The sequence below is a fragment of the Centrocercus urophasianus genome, unplaced genomic scaffold (genome assembly GCF_019232065.1).
Source record: "Centrocercus urophasianus isolate 14NV4802_14NV808 unplaced genomic scaffold, USGS_Curo_1.0 seq_24, whole genome shotgun sequence".
Taxonomy (NCBI): Eukaryota; Metazoa; Chordata; class Aves; order Galliformes; family Phasianidae; genus Centrocercus; species Centrocercus urophasianus.
The window spans coordinates 13,280,852-13,296,003 of NW_024884800.1; the positions used below are offsets into that span (position 1 = coordinate 13,280,852).

The window sequence follows — 15,152 nt, forward strand, 5'->3', positions numbered from 1 at the left end:
GGGGGGGAGGGGAAGCTGGGATGCGCTCCAGCGGCCAACAAGCCATCCTTGCCGGAGCTCCCAGCACCGGTAACCTCGTGCAACAAAGATTCCACCTGACGTCAGCGCAGTCCCGCTCGTCGGACGGCACGCAGTCTGACAAAGCGCCGGCGCTGCACCGGAAGGACGGCACCGAGGGCACGGGCGCACCGGACCCCGGCAGGGGGCTGCTGTAACTCTGCCTCCCAGTGAGGCAGCCGAACCGTCCCTGCGAGCCTTCAGCCCGGCGCCGAGCCGGCAGCGAGCCGCGTGCCGAGCGCCTCCAGACGCCGCGCGTCCCTCGCGGCCGACCCGCGGCTCTCCCGCGCTCCCCGCGGCGCCTCGCTCGAGGCGGCTTCTCGGGCCCCCCGGCCGCACAGGGCGCGCGAGCTCCGGGCCGACTCGCCCCGCGGCCCGGCACAGCAGGGCCCGCGCGGCGCGAAGGCTCCGGGCCGGGAGAACGGGGCGCCGCCGCCCCTCCCGGCCGCGGCCCCGCAGAAAGCTCCTCAGCGGGCCGGGCCGCGGGCCGGGCCGTTCCCGCTGCCGGCCGGGCGCGCGGGGAACAAAGCGAAGGACAGACCTGTTCTCCGGCCTCTCCCGCGCCGGAGGCCGCGCCGCTCCTGCCGGCCGGCGGTGCTGCCCTCAGCGGCTCCGCATGGCTCTGCCCGCCGCCGCGCTTCCTCTCCCCCTCCTCCCTCCGTCTCCGGGGGAGACAAACGAGGGCCGGCGGGACCCTACTATTCTGATTTATTCTAATATGTTCTGGGGGCTTGTGGTTCCTGCAAGCGGCGGAAGTGAAACCCGTCCTCGGCCCCCTCCTCCCTCCGTGCTGCGGTGGGGCCGGGGGCGGCGGGACCGGGGGCGGCTCCCCGGCGGCGCGGAGCCCCGGCGGCCCGAGCCGCGCCCTGCCCGATCCCGATGCGGAGCCCGCGGAGGAGCCGACGAGAAGGGCGCCTCCCCCGGGCCGCGGCGTGGCCGTGTCCGCGGGCACACCTGGCCGGGTGCTGTCGGAAGGGCGGCGGGAGGCGGCCGGGCACGAGCGTCCGGCGGCTCCGCAGTGACATCCCGCGGCACCGCTGCCCGCGGCCGGCCGAGCTCCTCTCAGCGGGGCCGACGTGGACGGGCGGGCCCGCGCACAGCTCGTCCGTCCTCGCCCGGGGATTCGGGGCACGGGGGCTGGAAAAGGTGCTCCTCAGTAGTGCAGAAGAAGCTCCCAAGAGGCGACGCAGATGTCCGGTAGACGACCAGGACGCCCGTCCCTTGGGTCCCAGGCGTCCTACAGCCACCTGCTCGCAGCAGCGTGGTGGAACTCATGCTTTGTAAAATTCGGGCATTGCTTTTTCTTCCGTGTGGGAAAAGGGAAATTTTGGTCAGTGATGCTGACACCTTGCCAGCTGGCATTGGGGTACTGCTGCTCTGGGCTCCTTGGCTCCATCTCTGCGCTTGGGTTAAACATTATGCTTAAACATTTACATTACATTAATGCTTAAACATTTCCTCCGTGTCCCACCAGCACAGGAGCAGCACATCTCACCTGTACCTGCCCCATAGCCTCAGGGCATCTGAGGTGCCCTCCTGCAGGTGGGACTGGACGTAAGGTTGTGCCTCATCCTGATGAGTGCACATCAGGGCACACTGACACATGAATTTGTGTCTTGCAGCTTAATTACTGCAACTCCCTATGCTTTGAAATAAAGCACAGCTGCTGTAAAACACAGCAGATGTCTGCTTAGCAATGGAGATGAGCCTGATGCTTTGCTCACAGTAGTTTCTTACTCAGAACTTTGGTTTTCTGACATTCAAAGCCTTTCGTAACCTTCCACAGCCAGCTCCCAGTGGAACATGGCAGCCAAAGGTGAAGGGGTAGGACCAGACAGAGAATTTGGCTTTTCCCAGGCAGTATTTCTCCACTATTGAACTGATTTTACCCCGTGGGGATAGAAATAACCCCAATTCCATAGCATTCAGAAATAAATGCAAAATTTCTCTCCTCAGCTTCATTTCTTCATGCAGAAACATGCAGGGAATGCCAGTCCAATAACCCCAAGCCATTTAAGCCAATCAAGCTTTTCCTCTTATGGGCTGGATTGAAAGCAAGACAGAGAAGGAAACAGCTTTTTTCTATTTTAAAACACTTGAGAGGCACACAAGTCCCACAGAGATGGGAGCCATCTAAATATATATAAAGACACAGCTAGATAAATGAATCCATCTGTTGTAATCTAGCAGTTTCAGAAAACCAATGAAAAAAATTGACAGTTTCATGAAAGCTCTGAAGTGCTATTGATACTTTCAAGTGTTTAAAATTCTTCTCAAATGTGTACAAGTGTAGGAAATCAACCATCCCCTATTCCTGAGATGAATGGAAAAGGAGCAAGACTGAGCATGAAACTGATGCAAACAGATCCACAATGTAATTAAAGCAAATTGCCATTAACAATCTAACACAGACTTCCCAAAATACATGCACATAATACATCAGCACACACGTGCACTGCCACCCTTCTTCAGTCCCAGAGATCTCAAAGCATCTCACAGATGGCGCTTAAGTGAAGACATGCAACACCTCCATGCCACCTCCATTCTTCGCATTGCAGACAGAGCAAAGGGACTTGCAGTCAGTTAGCAGGGAGTATAAAATGGCCAGAAAGGTGTAAATGTCCAATCTGCACATATGCCTTGCTCTCACGATTAGATAGCACTTCCAGGATGAGTCTGCTTGCAATTAGAGAAAGCTGTTCTTTTAAAGACTGCACTGAGCACTCCACTGACAGCCTTGCAGGCAGAGGATGGCAAAGAAATAGTGTTTTGCTTCAACCCAACAAAGCAATGCCTTTTCTCAGCTCTGTGCCTGAATGGTCACACGGCAGCTATGGAGCAGTGCTCATTAATGCACCACAAATTCACACCAGCTTTTGTTTGTTTCAGATGTTCATGTGTCAGTACAGTTAGGGGACAGGTATGGAGAACAGCCAAAGGTTCCCGCACATCAGGGAATCCAGCAAAACATTCAACAGGAAAATCCATGCAGGAGAGTCTCCCTGAGCAACCAGCGTACCTGCCACCAGCTCACAGGCACACTGCTGTGTTCTGAGAGCTGCCAGCTGTGTAAGCTGAGCCGATAAGTGGGAAAGCAATCATGCATTAGCCATTGAGCTGGTAAATCCCTGGAAGTGCTTCCCATGGAATGTGCAAGCAGGTTCTGCTTCCAGGAGCCTTAGTGTCTTCCCTTTATCATGGCCCATCTTAGTGTGATTCATGTCCAGTCCAGCTATGATCTTCCTCTGGGTAAATCTCTGTGCCCCGTTGCAACCAGAGTGTAAGAGTCTGAGGAACTGGCAGAACAGAGATTGGACAGGCTGAGTCCTGACCATTCCTCAACAAAAGCACAGAGATACCCACAGGCCTCGGGGAGCTACCAAACAACCCCAGCAACGTCATTAACTGAAAGAGCATCTGCTGTACTACTCTGTGTGCTCAGTTAATCTTCCTTGGGGAGAAGTACCCAAGAGCCAGTCCCCCTGCTACGCAGAGTCCTCACTAGGTATTACTGCAGATACTGGATACAAGGCTCCCTGGTGGCTGTGGGCATCATGGATGGCCATGAGCAAATAAACACAAGTCGAAGCTGCAGTGGTAGGTCACTTTTGGAAGTCATGTCTTGGTTACTATTTAAAGTACTCCTCTGTTTTCCTTTTGTTTCCTGTTCTTCTAGACATTGGTAAGTGATGTCTCACCTCCATTATCAGTATTTTAATAGTAATGTGCTGTCAGTGTGTATAAAAATTACATATTTCCCCCCATAAATGTTACAATATGAAAAAACAGTCTGCTGTTAATAAAACAGAGACAAATTCCCTCAGGAGGGGAATGCTCTTAAAAACCACAAGCTTGAAGTAAAAACCACTCTGCTGCATTTGAAGCAATTGCGAGAGAAAAATGAAGACTGTTTCTCCTCAAAACTTGGCAATTTTTATATCATGCTACTGATATTCTTAATGAAAAATGGTGCTTTTATTCACTGCCACTTCTTTTACTTTGGCCAGTGCTGTAGCCAAACATCTGCTTGTTAAGTTAGCAGAGTAAGCTCATGGTTAGTAATGTACAAGTTTCCAAAGATCCCCACAGCCATTTCCAAAGAAAGTCCAGCTCTAAAGCTGTGTAAGGATGCACTTATGACTGGAGAAGACTATGACAAAGCATCCACGTGAATGTTCAAACCGGTTCAACTTCCCCCCTAAAAAGCCTCAGTGGATGATTCGAGATGAGTTTGCAGCTGAAGGCAGCTGAGTGCAAGATTTACACCGAGCACAGAAAAAGCCATCATGCCTGGAGAAAGTTGTGAGCACAGGAAATGAGGCTGAAAGCAGCGGTAAGGTGCAGACAGTGCACTGCTAAAAGGTTCTGTTTCTTTTTCTTCTCTCTTTAGAGAGAGGAAAATCAATCATGATTATTAGAGTTACACCTCCTGAGCCTGTTCCCGCTAGCATTATGTGCATACATTCTCTATAGCAGAAAAAATCTTAGGAGGCAACCAAATACATCCCAGTACACTGAATCCTGTATATCCAGGATTAAGACAAATCCCCAAAAAGCTTGCTGTCCAAGCAGATAGAATCCAGGCACCCCGTCTCCCAGGCCCCATGCTCACACTAGCTCCACATGCCGTGCTAGCATAACTCAGAACTGAGACTTTGAGACCTCCTAGGAGCAGGTATGAAAAGGGACCATGGTGTAGCCAAGCTCTAGCAGCATTTCCACCAAATGCCCTTCCTTTCCTATTGATGATGATCAGCTGTCGTACACCAGGGCTGAAAATACAACAGAAAACAGTGTACGGCAGAAATATAATTCTGAGATCTACAAGAAGTTACATGAACAGGCATGTAAATAGTCTTAATGTCCTCTAACATAAAGCAATTAGATCCATTAGAGTGAGGAGCAGAAAACAACTCTGCTAGCAGCAAGGACATCCACCACAATGCACATCATAAAATGATAAATAATTGTGGAACTGTTCTTGAGCAATACTTCCTTGCCACCACTAAGGGACAGTGTTTCCTACTTTAAAACTAAGGAGCAGCTCATCTACAAGTTCAATTTTAATTAGCAATGGCTAATGCCTTGTTTCAGTGCCTGAAGAGTTTCATTTTCTATGTTATGTTTGTTTAATAAGTTACTTTTTCAGGACAGTGAACAAATAACAGGCCCATTTATCATGCTTTCACTACCACCAGCAGGCTACATCGATAAATGAAACAAGTGTATTAGTCAAAATAATTCCTCCTATAAGGAATTCCTCTCCTATTCCTATGCCTCTCCTATAAGGAGGAATTGTAAAATTATAAGCCTAAGAGAATGGCTAGTCTAAGATAACTGGTTTACAGTCTGATTTTAATCAAAAGGCATAAAAGGCTTTGCAAAACATATCATTTTGTTTCGTTTTTTAATTTTCATTATTTGTGTCTGTGAAAATCTAAAACTGCCCTCACCTGTATTAGTAATTCAAACAGCAGTAACCCTGTGCACCAGTGCTCTTTGATAGGTAGTGATCCTGCTTCCATTTATAGCAGAGACATTTCTGCTGTTGCCTTTACTCAGAGCAAAGATTGTCTGCTTTTTTCAGAGACAAAACTTTGCTACTGGTTCCTTTCCTTCAGGCATATCTTGAGTTCTGGAGAACAATCTGTGCAACTTGACAGACTCCACCAGGTAACTTCTGAACTTGTGTTTCTGAAAAGTACTGCTGAAGTCCTGCCTCCACCAGAAGGAAATACATTTACTATCAGGCTGTGGCTGACTGGGAGGAAGTGAAGGTTTTATAGGAGGATAAAGCAGAGGTGCCTGGTTTCCCCTCCTTTCACACTCATACAACTGAGAAAAATCCACGAAGCAGTGGTTAATGACAACATATGACTGTATCCAGCCTGCTGCTGCACAATTTCAAGACCATACTCCAACATCTTGTCTGGAGCCTCATTCAAAGACAATCAAATATGATGGCTAGAAGATCACGAGCTTATACTGTATCCATACTGCCAAAATTCAGCCTCCTTGAGGTCTCTTCTGTGAGAGAAAGCACAAGACACATCACCCCCAATTAATACAGAGTAACTGAAAAGTTAAAAAGAAACAAACTACAACACGTCATGAGTCCCATGAAGAGGGGGATGTCTAGACTCAGTACTCCAATGTACAATATGTCTAATCTTATCTACACAGATAATCCAGCACAATTAGCCCTCACTGGTTCTAGCAAGAGGCAATGATACAGCCAAGCGACAGATATTTTTACTACCCACCATCTAACCCTGCCCTGTAATTAACTGCAGAGCCCCTCAGCTTTCTGTCTGATTGGCTGCTTCAACTAATGAGAGGCTCCAGACTCAGGCAGCACGAAGTCTGAATTACCTGCCACTCACGGAGCAGCCTTTGTGGCCGCATGCAGCAAAGCACAGGTGTGGAACTGAGCTGGAGAAAGGACACAAAGAGGAAAGGGGGGCCCACATACAAACCATGCTCAGCTCCTCTGGCTTCACTCACACACATTGAATGCTTTGGATGGTTACGCACGTAGGAGCAAAACCCAGCAGTTCCTGTATGGCCATTACCCAAGATATAAAATGTTTGACTTTTTAATTAAGATCTACAATATCGATGTCACAAAATGAGTCTGAAATTACAAGAGCAGGATCTGATCTGATTGTAAAAAGCTCAGCTATTCAATTGAAGGCCAATGCTCGGTCATAACCAGAGAAAAGTTAGGGTCAGGAGTCCAAGTTCAGGAGTGGAGAAAATAAGGAGCTGAAGGAAACATTATATCCTCCAATAATCCTTGCAGGAGATATGATTTCAGCATGAAAGGATGCTGTCCAGCTTTAAAGTTTCCAAGCAGAAATCATTCTACTATAACTCCACTGAGATAAAAGCAGACATGTGATCTAGTAATACTGGCCTCTTTGACTGGTGTTTTTATTGGTGCTGCCCTCCATCTTAAAGAAAACAAACACTCCGCTTTTAATATTGAGGATAATTCCAACAGGTCTACTTTAGAGAACCCTTCTGAGCTAATCCATTCCTTGTAATGCAGTTACCCTTGTGTAGCTTTGGAAGGTGGCCTGTAAAAGAAAAGCAAACGGTAGATTGGTTCTTTTTAGAACTTTTCCTCAGCTGGGGGGAAATATTGCTCGTTGGTTGTTTTGTTTTAATATCGCCTCCTTCTCCCTTCTCTTTTAAAAGCTCAAGGTAGAAGAATAAATAGTGCTGTATGGTTGTCCCATTTAACAGGAAGGAGGATATTTGCATCCTCTTGAGACCTGAAATACCTAAAGGAATGCAAAAGTACAAGAAGGAGCACACTGAGTGGGTAGAAACATCGCTCTGCTGATAGGACACCAAGCTGAAACTCTTGAGACAGGATCTACAGTAGTTCTCCTCTAAGCCTGATGGGTAACTGCACACAGAGCATTTCTTATTATTGTGTCTCAGCTTCTTCATTTTTTAAGAAGACAACATGAAATATAGACAAATTTCCACGTTCCTTGAGATAAGTGCAGAAAAAGAGCAGGTGTCACAGCCAGCCACAAACTCACCAGGTGAGCTGAGGGATGATTTCTCCATTAGCAATGTCCCCTGTAGCCCAAAGGGACACACACGTTTTGGCAGTGCAACACGTAGCACTGAGCTGCTGCAGCTCCCACTCACTTCTCCCTCTTCATAATTTGGCTGGATGCTACACCAGCAAATAATTGTTTTGTTCTCACATTACTGCCATACACCAATGTTCTTGTACTTACATCATGCAATCAGATATTTTAAAATATTCCTTAAGCAAGTTCTGTCAGCTTGTCAAAAACCATGGCACTGAGGAACCAAAAAGCGATCAATTGCTGACATTAATGACTTCAAGTAAAATGAAGAAAAGTTCTTCCTACCCATTAACACAAGCCACAAAGTTGGAATGTAAAACCTCTCATGACTGATCATCAGAAAAATACTGGTAACTTCTGAATGCGCAGAGGATGAAGCTCTTTGGAGACAGAATCAGCAGGTAACTCTTCCCTCACAAAGTGAGATGAACACACTTATTGATGAGTCATGTTTGGTATTGATACAGTTCAGCTAAGAGTTTAAGTTACTGAGTGTTATGCAATAATAACAAAGAAAGAAGGGAACAAGGACTGGCTCCAGTGTCAACAGAAAGACGAGGTGTGTTTGCTGAGACAGAAGTTGGAAACACTGTCTTTCTGTGGTGCATGTTCTTCAGCTGCTTATAGCAACAGACATCATTTGTATCAGTTCTCACTGATAAATATTTGGATGAGTTGGAGTGCAAGAAGAGATGCTGTCGCCTCAATCATTTCTGCAGCCTGAATAGGTCAAGTGCAACTTTGTGCCATTAGTAACACCAGGCTTCCAGTTTTACATGGTGGAGTCCTTATATACAGCCTGAGGACAGTTTTACACTGTGCATCTGCCCATCCCAGTAGAAATTTGGGGAGAAGGCAAAGAATTAACAAATTAAAACGTTCAGGAAACCATCTCCTCTATGGTTTCACAGTACCACCGCTGCTGCCCTAAACCATCTCCTCCTACAGGAGAGAGATACTGGCTGGTAATTAGCCAGACATCAAAACCTTCCTAGGGAACTCCTCCTCCTGAGAGGCACACAGATCAGAAGAGGAAAGGCTGTCTAAACACTGCGAGTCTCCTCTCCCTTGCTGGGTTATTTTCTTTGTCCCTAGGGGAGCTCCAGCCAGGGGAAACTCCAGCCTTAACAGAAGGTGGCTTGGTTTCCTCCCTGTTTTCATAGCAAGAACAAGCTACGGAGGCACCCTTTCGATGATGTCCAACTCCAGAGAAGTCAAATTCTCTGCATCTTAAACTTTGCTCCTGCATTCACTGCAATTTTATTTAGCTTCTGCATTTCTAACACACCTGGCACACCAGTACTCTGACCCAAAAGGTACTGATGTCAAACCAAAAAGTAAAAGACATTTCATGAGTCGATTCTGTGCTCACTGCAAGGAAACGTCAAAATCCCACACCAGTACTGTTTACATTCAACAAGTCAGAGTTGCAACGGTAGTAGTCATTACAGACTGAGACTGGTTTTGCTAGCACTAAGGGAGACACAGACCCAAAGGAATACAGGTTTCACCTTGTAGGAGCTCAGCTCCAATGGACGGTTGCTGAACTCATCTACTACATTTCAGATACAATGCCTCAAGGTACAGGGAAATTGTGTGCATCAGCATTAAATATGTCAGAACTAGATTATGTTTGGATGCATGCTGGCAGAGTATTTGCAATAGATTTAGAATAGTTGGGAGTTGGCCACAACCATATAGTATTCCTGAAGTTGGATAAATTTAGCAGCAGTAAATTAGGGAACTTCAACAACTTCAAAGCACTACCCAAAACTTGGGCCAAAATGATGCACTGGCACTCAGATGCTCTGGAAGTGCTTTTCCCTTTTACCAAACACTGTTGATCAGATAAGAGATGGGCTGTGGACCACAGGAACAGGGATGCTGTTGCTAGAGAAGGCTGGGCTTTGGGAAAGAGACTTTGTGTCTCTGAACTGTGATCAAAACCTAAAATACTTGCAGTTCTGTGTAAGGGGCAAAGGAGATGGGCTGCGGGGGCATCGGCACATCTCAGATGAAGAGCTCTCTGGGCAGAGGGTGTTGCTCAGAGCAGACCTGTGCTGCACTCCCCACCTCAGGGGGTTCCTCACTGGCTGGGGGCAATGCCCCCAAACGACGACCCATCTCGCTGCCTGGCCCACTGGAATGAGGGGAGTGATCTCCCAAAGCCACCAGATTGTGCGTGAGCCTCCGCAGGGGAGGCACAGCCTTGCACGGACCCTTCCCTCTGCTGCAGGATGGTTCAACATGCTATTTAAAAGCTTCTCCCCATCTCTTAGAAGTGCAGGGGGGGAGGATCTGTCTGATTGTATCTGTGACCCTGGCAACTCTTCACAAGCAGAGACAGCTGAGTCACTAATATTTAGAAAAATAACATAATTGACTGTATTCAGCCCTGTGGAGGACCCCTGCTGGGTATTCACAGTTAAACATTAGCAACTCGGTCATTTCTGGCAGCCTTTGTGAAGGGTTGCCAGGGCTGTAGATTCAATTAGATGACCTCCGACAAACCCATTTCCACTGCAAATATCTTTGAAAAAATACATTAAATCCCCAATAAATACAGTGAAATTGGAGGAGACAGCCCTTCCTACCTCATTGGATGTCCCAAATCACCCTACAGGCCCAGCGAGATGTCTTGCCTGGATGTCATGCATGCACGGGCTCTATTATCACCACTGCCTAATGTGATTTAGCCCTGTCTGTGGATTGCACTCTTTAAATCTGAGAATGTGACAGTGTCACAGTTGGATGCAGATTAGGATATAAAATGATGTTGAAAAGCTAAAAACATTTGCATGTATTTCTCTTTTCCTTTTCACTGGGTAGGAGTAACAGGTTTTTTACTACTATTTTTTTATCCTCAGACAGCTTTTTTCCATTACTAGTCCTTGAATTATTTTGATGTAAGAAGCATTAAGATGAATTGCTAGACCCAGTGTTTTGTATTATCCATTATAATACACTGCAGCAGTGCATTACACTGAGTCGTAATATTTACTTTCTTCTCATAAAATCTATACTAAAAGTGATTAATGTACCAGTGAGGAAAACAGAAACGAGAATTTAAAATTCTGGTTTACATATAGGCTTTTATGACAAGCCCTGCAGTAAAACACCTTATGTGGACACTGTTTGTTAACGCTATCACAATGAAATCAGCTAACACCTTAATTACACCTTGTAACCGCTTCTTACAGTGTGTAAGACATTCCTAACTCAGCTTTTAGACATCCCAACTGCAAAAGCTCCTGACTGTCCCCTCAGTCTATAGGACTTCATTTCAGGCAACATATTCTGCCCGGTAAATCAGCGCTCAGCTCAACCATTCTGTTTGCTTGGGTTTTGTATCTTAAACAGTTCCAAACAACCACCAAACCCTTGCTTTTCTCATACATGTCAACATTTGGAGGAAAACAAAGAAACGGAGCAGTGCTGGTTGCTCCCACGTCCCTCCAGAGAGAAGCTTAACAAAGCAACGTTTTAAAGTAATGCATCCTATTGTGAGGGTTAGAATAAGATACGAATCCTACACCAGAAAATTGTAAGTGGACAAAAGCTATTATGAAATGATAATCTAGAGAGCCACAGACACATTATCTCAAATGGCATTGTAGTTATTCTTGGTGCATGGTGCAAAATAAGTGTAGTTAGAGAGAGGAAACTTTTCTTTACATATAGTGTAAGTTGGGATATGGAACAGAGACACTGCATGGAGTTCAGTCCTGATTTTTTTTTTCCTTCTGAATGTTCCCTGCTGAGCAGTGCCACAATTAATCAGGCTTTCTAGGTTTTAGTTAATTGCTGGACCCCAATAAATTGGTTTGTACTGGCACTGGTCCAGGTCTGATAATTTCACAACCTTGGAAACTGCTGCATGTTCACACAAGAACTGTGCAAGTGGGGAGCTGGGATAAAAAGAATAAAAGAAACGCTTGTTCTGCGAGGTTCCAGTAATACTTACAAAGCCAGCCCACTAGCAACAGGTCTTCACTGTTTGTTTATTTTCTCCATGTGTTTTATACTGATATATTTTTTTTTTCTTAACAATTACGGGAAATCCCCTCTTTTCCTTATTTGAAACTTCCACAGATAATTGTTCTCAAAGAGCTATTTCCAATTTCAGCAATATCCTCGTGGAAATTTCCACTCTGCCCATCCTGTGCTGAAAACTCATTGTGGCTTTTTGTGGAAGCTCAGCTGTTTTTTCCCTCTTTCTGCAGCTTCCTTTGTGAAGAAGAATCACCAGAAGAAAGGCTCAACACGGGCTGGCTGACCTAGACAGGAGAGGAGCAGCCCCATGCTCTGGGTCCCACAGTCCCCTCATGGTCGGTCGGGTGCTGCGGAGGACATCAGGGCTGTGCCACAGTGCGCAGGTGGAACCAGGCAGCCCTCTGTCATGGGTTGGTGCCAGCCTGATGCACCAGGGCCTGTTAGGAGTAAGCACACGGTGCTGTTATCAAAGGGAACGGCAGCTTCACAGCCATCAGTTCATTTTACAGTCGGGCTCAAGGACTTTACGTCCCCATGTCTCACTGGTAGCCATGGGATTTGTGAAGGCTCAGCCTCCGGCAGGCGCTGGCTCCATGCTGGCACACGTTTGACTTTGTTCCCCCCAGAGAAGGCTCATTTGGCAAATTCAGTTTCACTAATGGGTTTCAAAAGCACTCACACCAGCGAGTTTCTGAGGAACAGAATTACATAATAGCTGAGGTGTTCGGCAACCTCACTGTTATTGTCTTTGGCTCACCGAGGCGAGATTAGCAGTGCTAATCACAGTTCTGTAAAAGTATTTTTGAATTGCGAATGGAGCTTCATTCAGTCAGCCTGGACTCCTTCTGCCATGCCTTGGAAAACGACTGAACAGAGCTTCTCTGTGGATCCCAGCTGTGGAGAAACGCATCAGCAAGTGGATTTTTACCATGGTATGGACAGTCTGTAGGACTTTTTACTGCTTCTCTCGTACACAGCCAGGTCCTCAGCAAGCACAAATCACTGTGATTCCTTCCAACTCCTGCACACATCTGAGTGAGATCCCTCAGTGATCCCCATGGCAGGGGAGAACATCAGCTCTTCTGTGTGAACGACACTGCTTGCTGCTGTTCTTAGGAACGCAAGGCTCTGAGAAAACAATCCAGGTGAAGCTCCTCCCTGAACTCTGAAGCCATCACTGATAAGGATGCTGGATGCTCCTTTGCGCCTACTGACTGCAGTCACCAGACAGCACTGCACTGCGGTAGAAGCCAGGAACTGTGCGTTGTGCAGGCTTCCTCCCAGATGTGCTGTCTGTGCAGGAGTTAGGGATGAGCATTTGGAATGAAGATATCTTTGATTTTTGATAACTTTACCAAAGCATCTCTCTTTGTTTGCTGACATACGTGGCATCAGCTGGTGATGAGATCTGTTTTCAACAGCTTTATCACTGTTGTGTCTCCAACACCCATTACAAGTAATGACCAAGTAATGCAAAAGAAATTAATCAGTACCCTTAATGCTAAAAAATAAACTTTGAAAATCTGTCACGATTCAAATTTTCTTAAGTAAGTAAGTAAAGAAATAAATAAATAAGAAGTAATTCAATTGGCTAAGCACAGAAAGGGGATAAATCAGAAACCAATGATTTCTGCCAGAGATTACTGTGCACAACTGACAGCAACATGTATCTGATTAAGAATTTCCCAACTGGACATTTCAAGACAGGACAGATACGAATGCACCCTGGGAATGTCACTGAGATCAGCCCTCTCACAATTTCATTTATGCTAGTTCCTTGTGCTCACTTGAAAGGTTGACTGAAAATTGCTTGTACAGATCATGGTGATAACACTGTATACGTTTTTATTACTATTTCTCTGTCAGTAAACCACTGAGTATGGATGTTGTGACACACTGTGGTGAAGGATGCTTTCTGTATAGCTCATAAAGATACAAATCCTGGTCCTGCTGACTTTCTTTGACGTTAAAGGTATGAGAAAGATTTGTGGGATCAGCGCTGTACACACTGCTGTGGTGACAGAAATAAATATCTAGATTAGATTAATTAGATTGATTAGAGACAGCTGCAGATGAGCACAGTGAGATCAATGCAAAATCCAGTGGTGTTCTCAACACCTCACCTCACGAAGCATTACCTGCTCTAGGACAGACTGAAACATGGACAATTCTGGTCCCCTGCATTTTCATGTCTGTTAACTCTTATGACTGTGTTCACTTATGTATTTGGAAGTGGCATTCAGGAATATATAATGTAGTTGCATTTTTTTGATACAACAATGGAAGACTTTGAGCTGCTCTTAGTTTCAGATGAATCAGCTTGCATAAAGGTGAGGAAGAACTGGGCCTCAATTTGACTTTTTATGTAATGTTGCTGTTGTTTTTAGCCAGCCATACCCAAGCATTTCCGACTTACCAAATCCATCTGACTCTCTGCTAAATAATTAATTTCCAGTGTTTGAGGACTGAAACCCCACCACAGATGAAGTCAGTGCTACAGGATGAGCAGGAGGGTGGAGAATGCTCATGACCATCCTATGCCATAATCACTAAATCATGCACATCTGAAGCCCTTTTTGTTTAATAGCGTATGCGAAGACTGCTTGATGAACATCCAGATTGTATTCCCAGTATGACAGTTGCAGGGCTGATCCAAACCACAAAAAGTAATTTAGAGATCATTATAAAATCCTGGGAAGAATATTTAGCATTTTAAGATACATTTTCCAAAGGGCTTAGCAGAACACAAAAATGCAGAAATTCATTAAGTTTAAGAACTTCCTTCCACGCTTTTTCAAAATTGAAAAGCTGACCATAAACATTTTTTTCTTGAAAGGAATGAAAAAAAAAAAAAAGACAGGGAGGTAAATGGCAGTAGTGTCACGTGCCTGCCATCTCTCCAAACTCCATATCTAATCCAATTAGGAGAGTTTTACATGGTGTATAAACATGTTAGCATTGGCATGAATCTTTTATCTTGTTTTTTTTCCCCCCTCACAAGAGCTGAGGAGTAACAGTAGGGTAACTGCATAACTGCATGCCGTGTGGCCGCTGTGAGGCACAGCACAAGGAGATGCACTTCCACTCTCAGTGTCACAGCTTGTTAGCTGCATAAGGTCTGTTATCTCAAACAAGAGTTGCGTGGCTACATTTCTGTGCTCTTAAGAGTTTAGGTACCCTCAAACTTCTAATGCCCACTGCTGGGAGCCAATTTTTCCTTTCCAGACAGCAGGACACAGAGCGCATTGAAACAGTGAGCTCTGCCTGAGAACGTGATGGGTAAGAGCCACATCTCCAGCTTCTCTGGAGCTCTGTGTCACACGTGTGCAACAGAACTAAGCTTCAGTCACAGCCCAGCACTGAGCAAGAGCACATGGAGAGGTGGTTCCTCAGTCACAACAGCAATGCAGCCTACAGGGGAGATTCCCTAACTCAGGGCCGCATCAGCTGCAACGTCAGGCAAAGCACAGCAGGATGTGATGAGACGCAGAC

The 15,152-nt window shown here is 46.0% G+C and overlaps 1 protein-coding gene across 1 annotated transcript in view; it reads right to left on the minus strand.

Annotated features, from left to right (window-relative positions):
- Nucleotides 1-629, minus strand: part of PAK3 (p21 (RAC1) activated kinase 3) — a 98,934-nt gene extending 98,305 nt beyond the window's left edge. The window contains exon 1 of the mRNA XM_042825260.1: nt 599-629. The gene's annotated coding sequence lies outside the window, so the exon portion shown is untranslated. The remainder of the gene's footprint in view (nt 1-598) is intronic.
- Between the last annotated feature and the right edge of the window lie 14,523 nt (nt 630-15,152).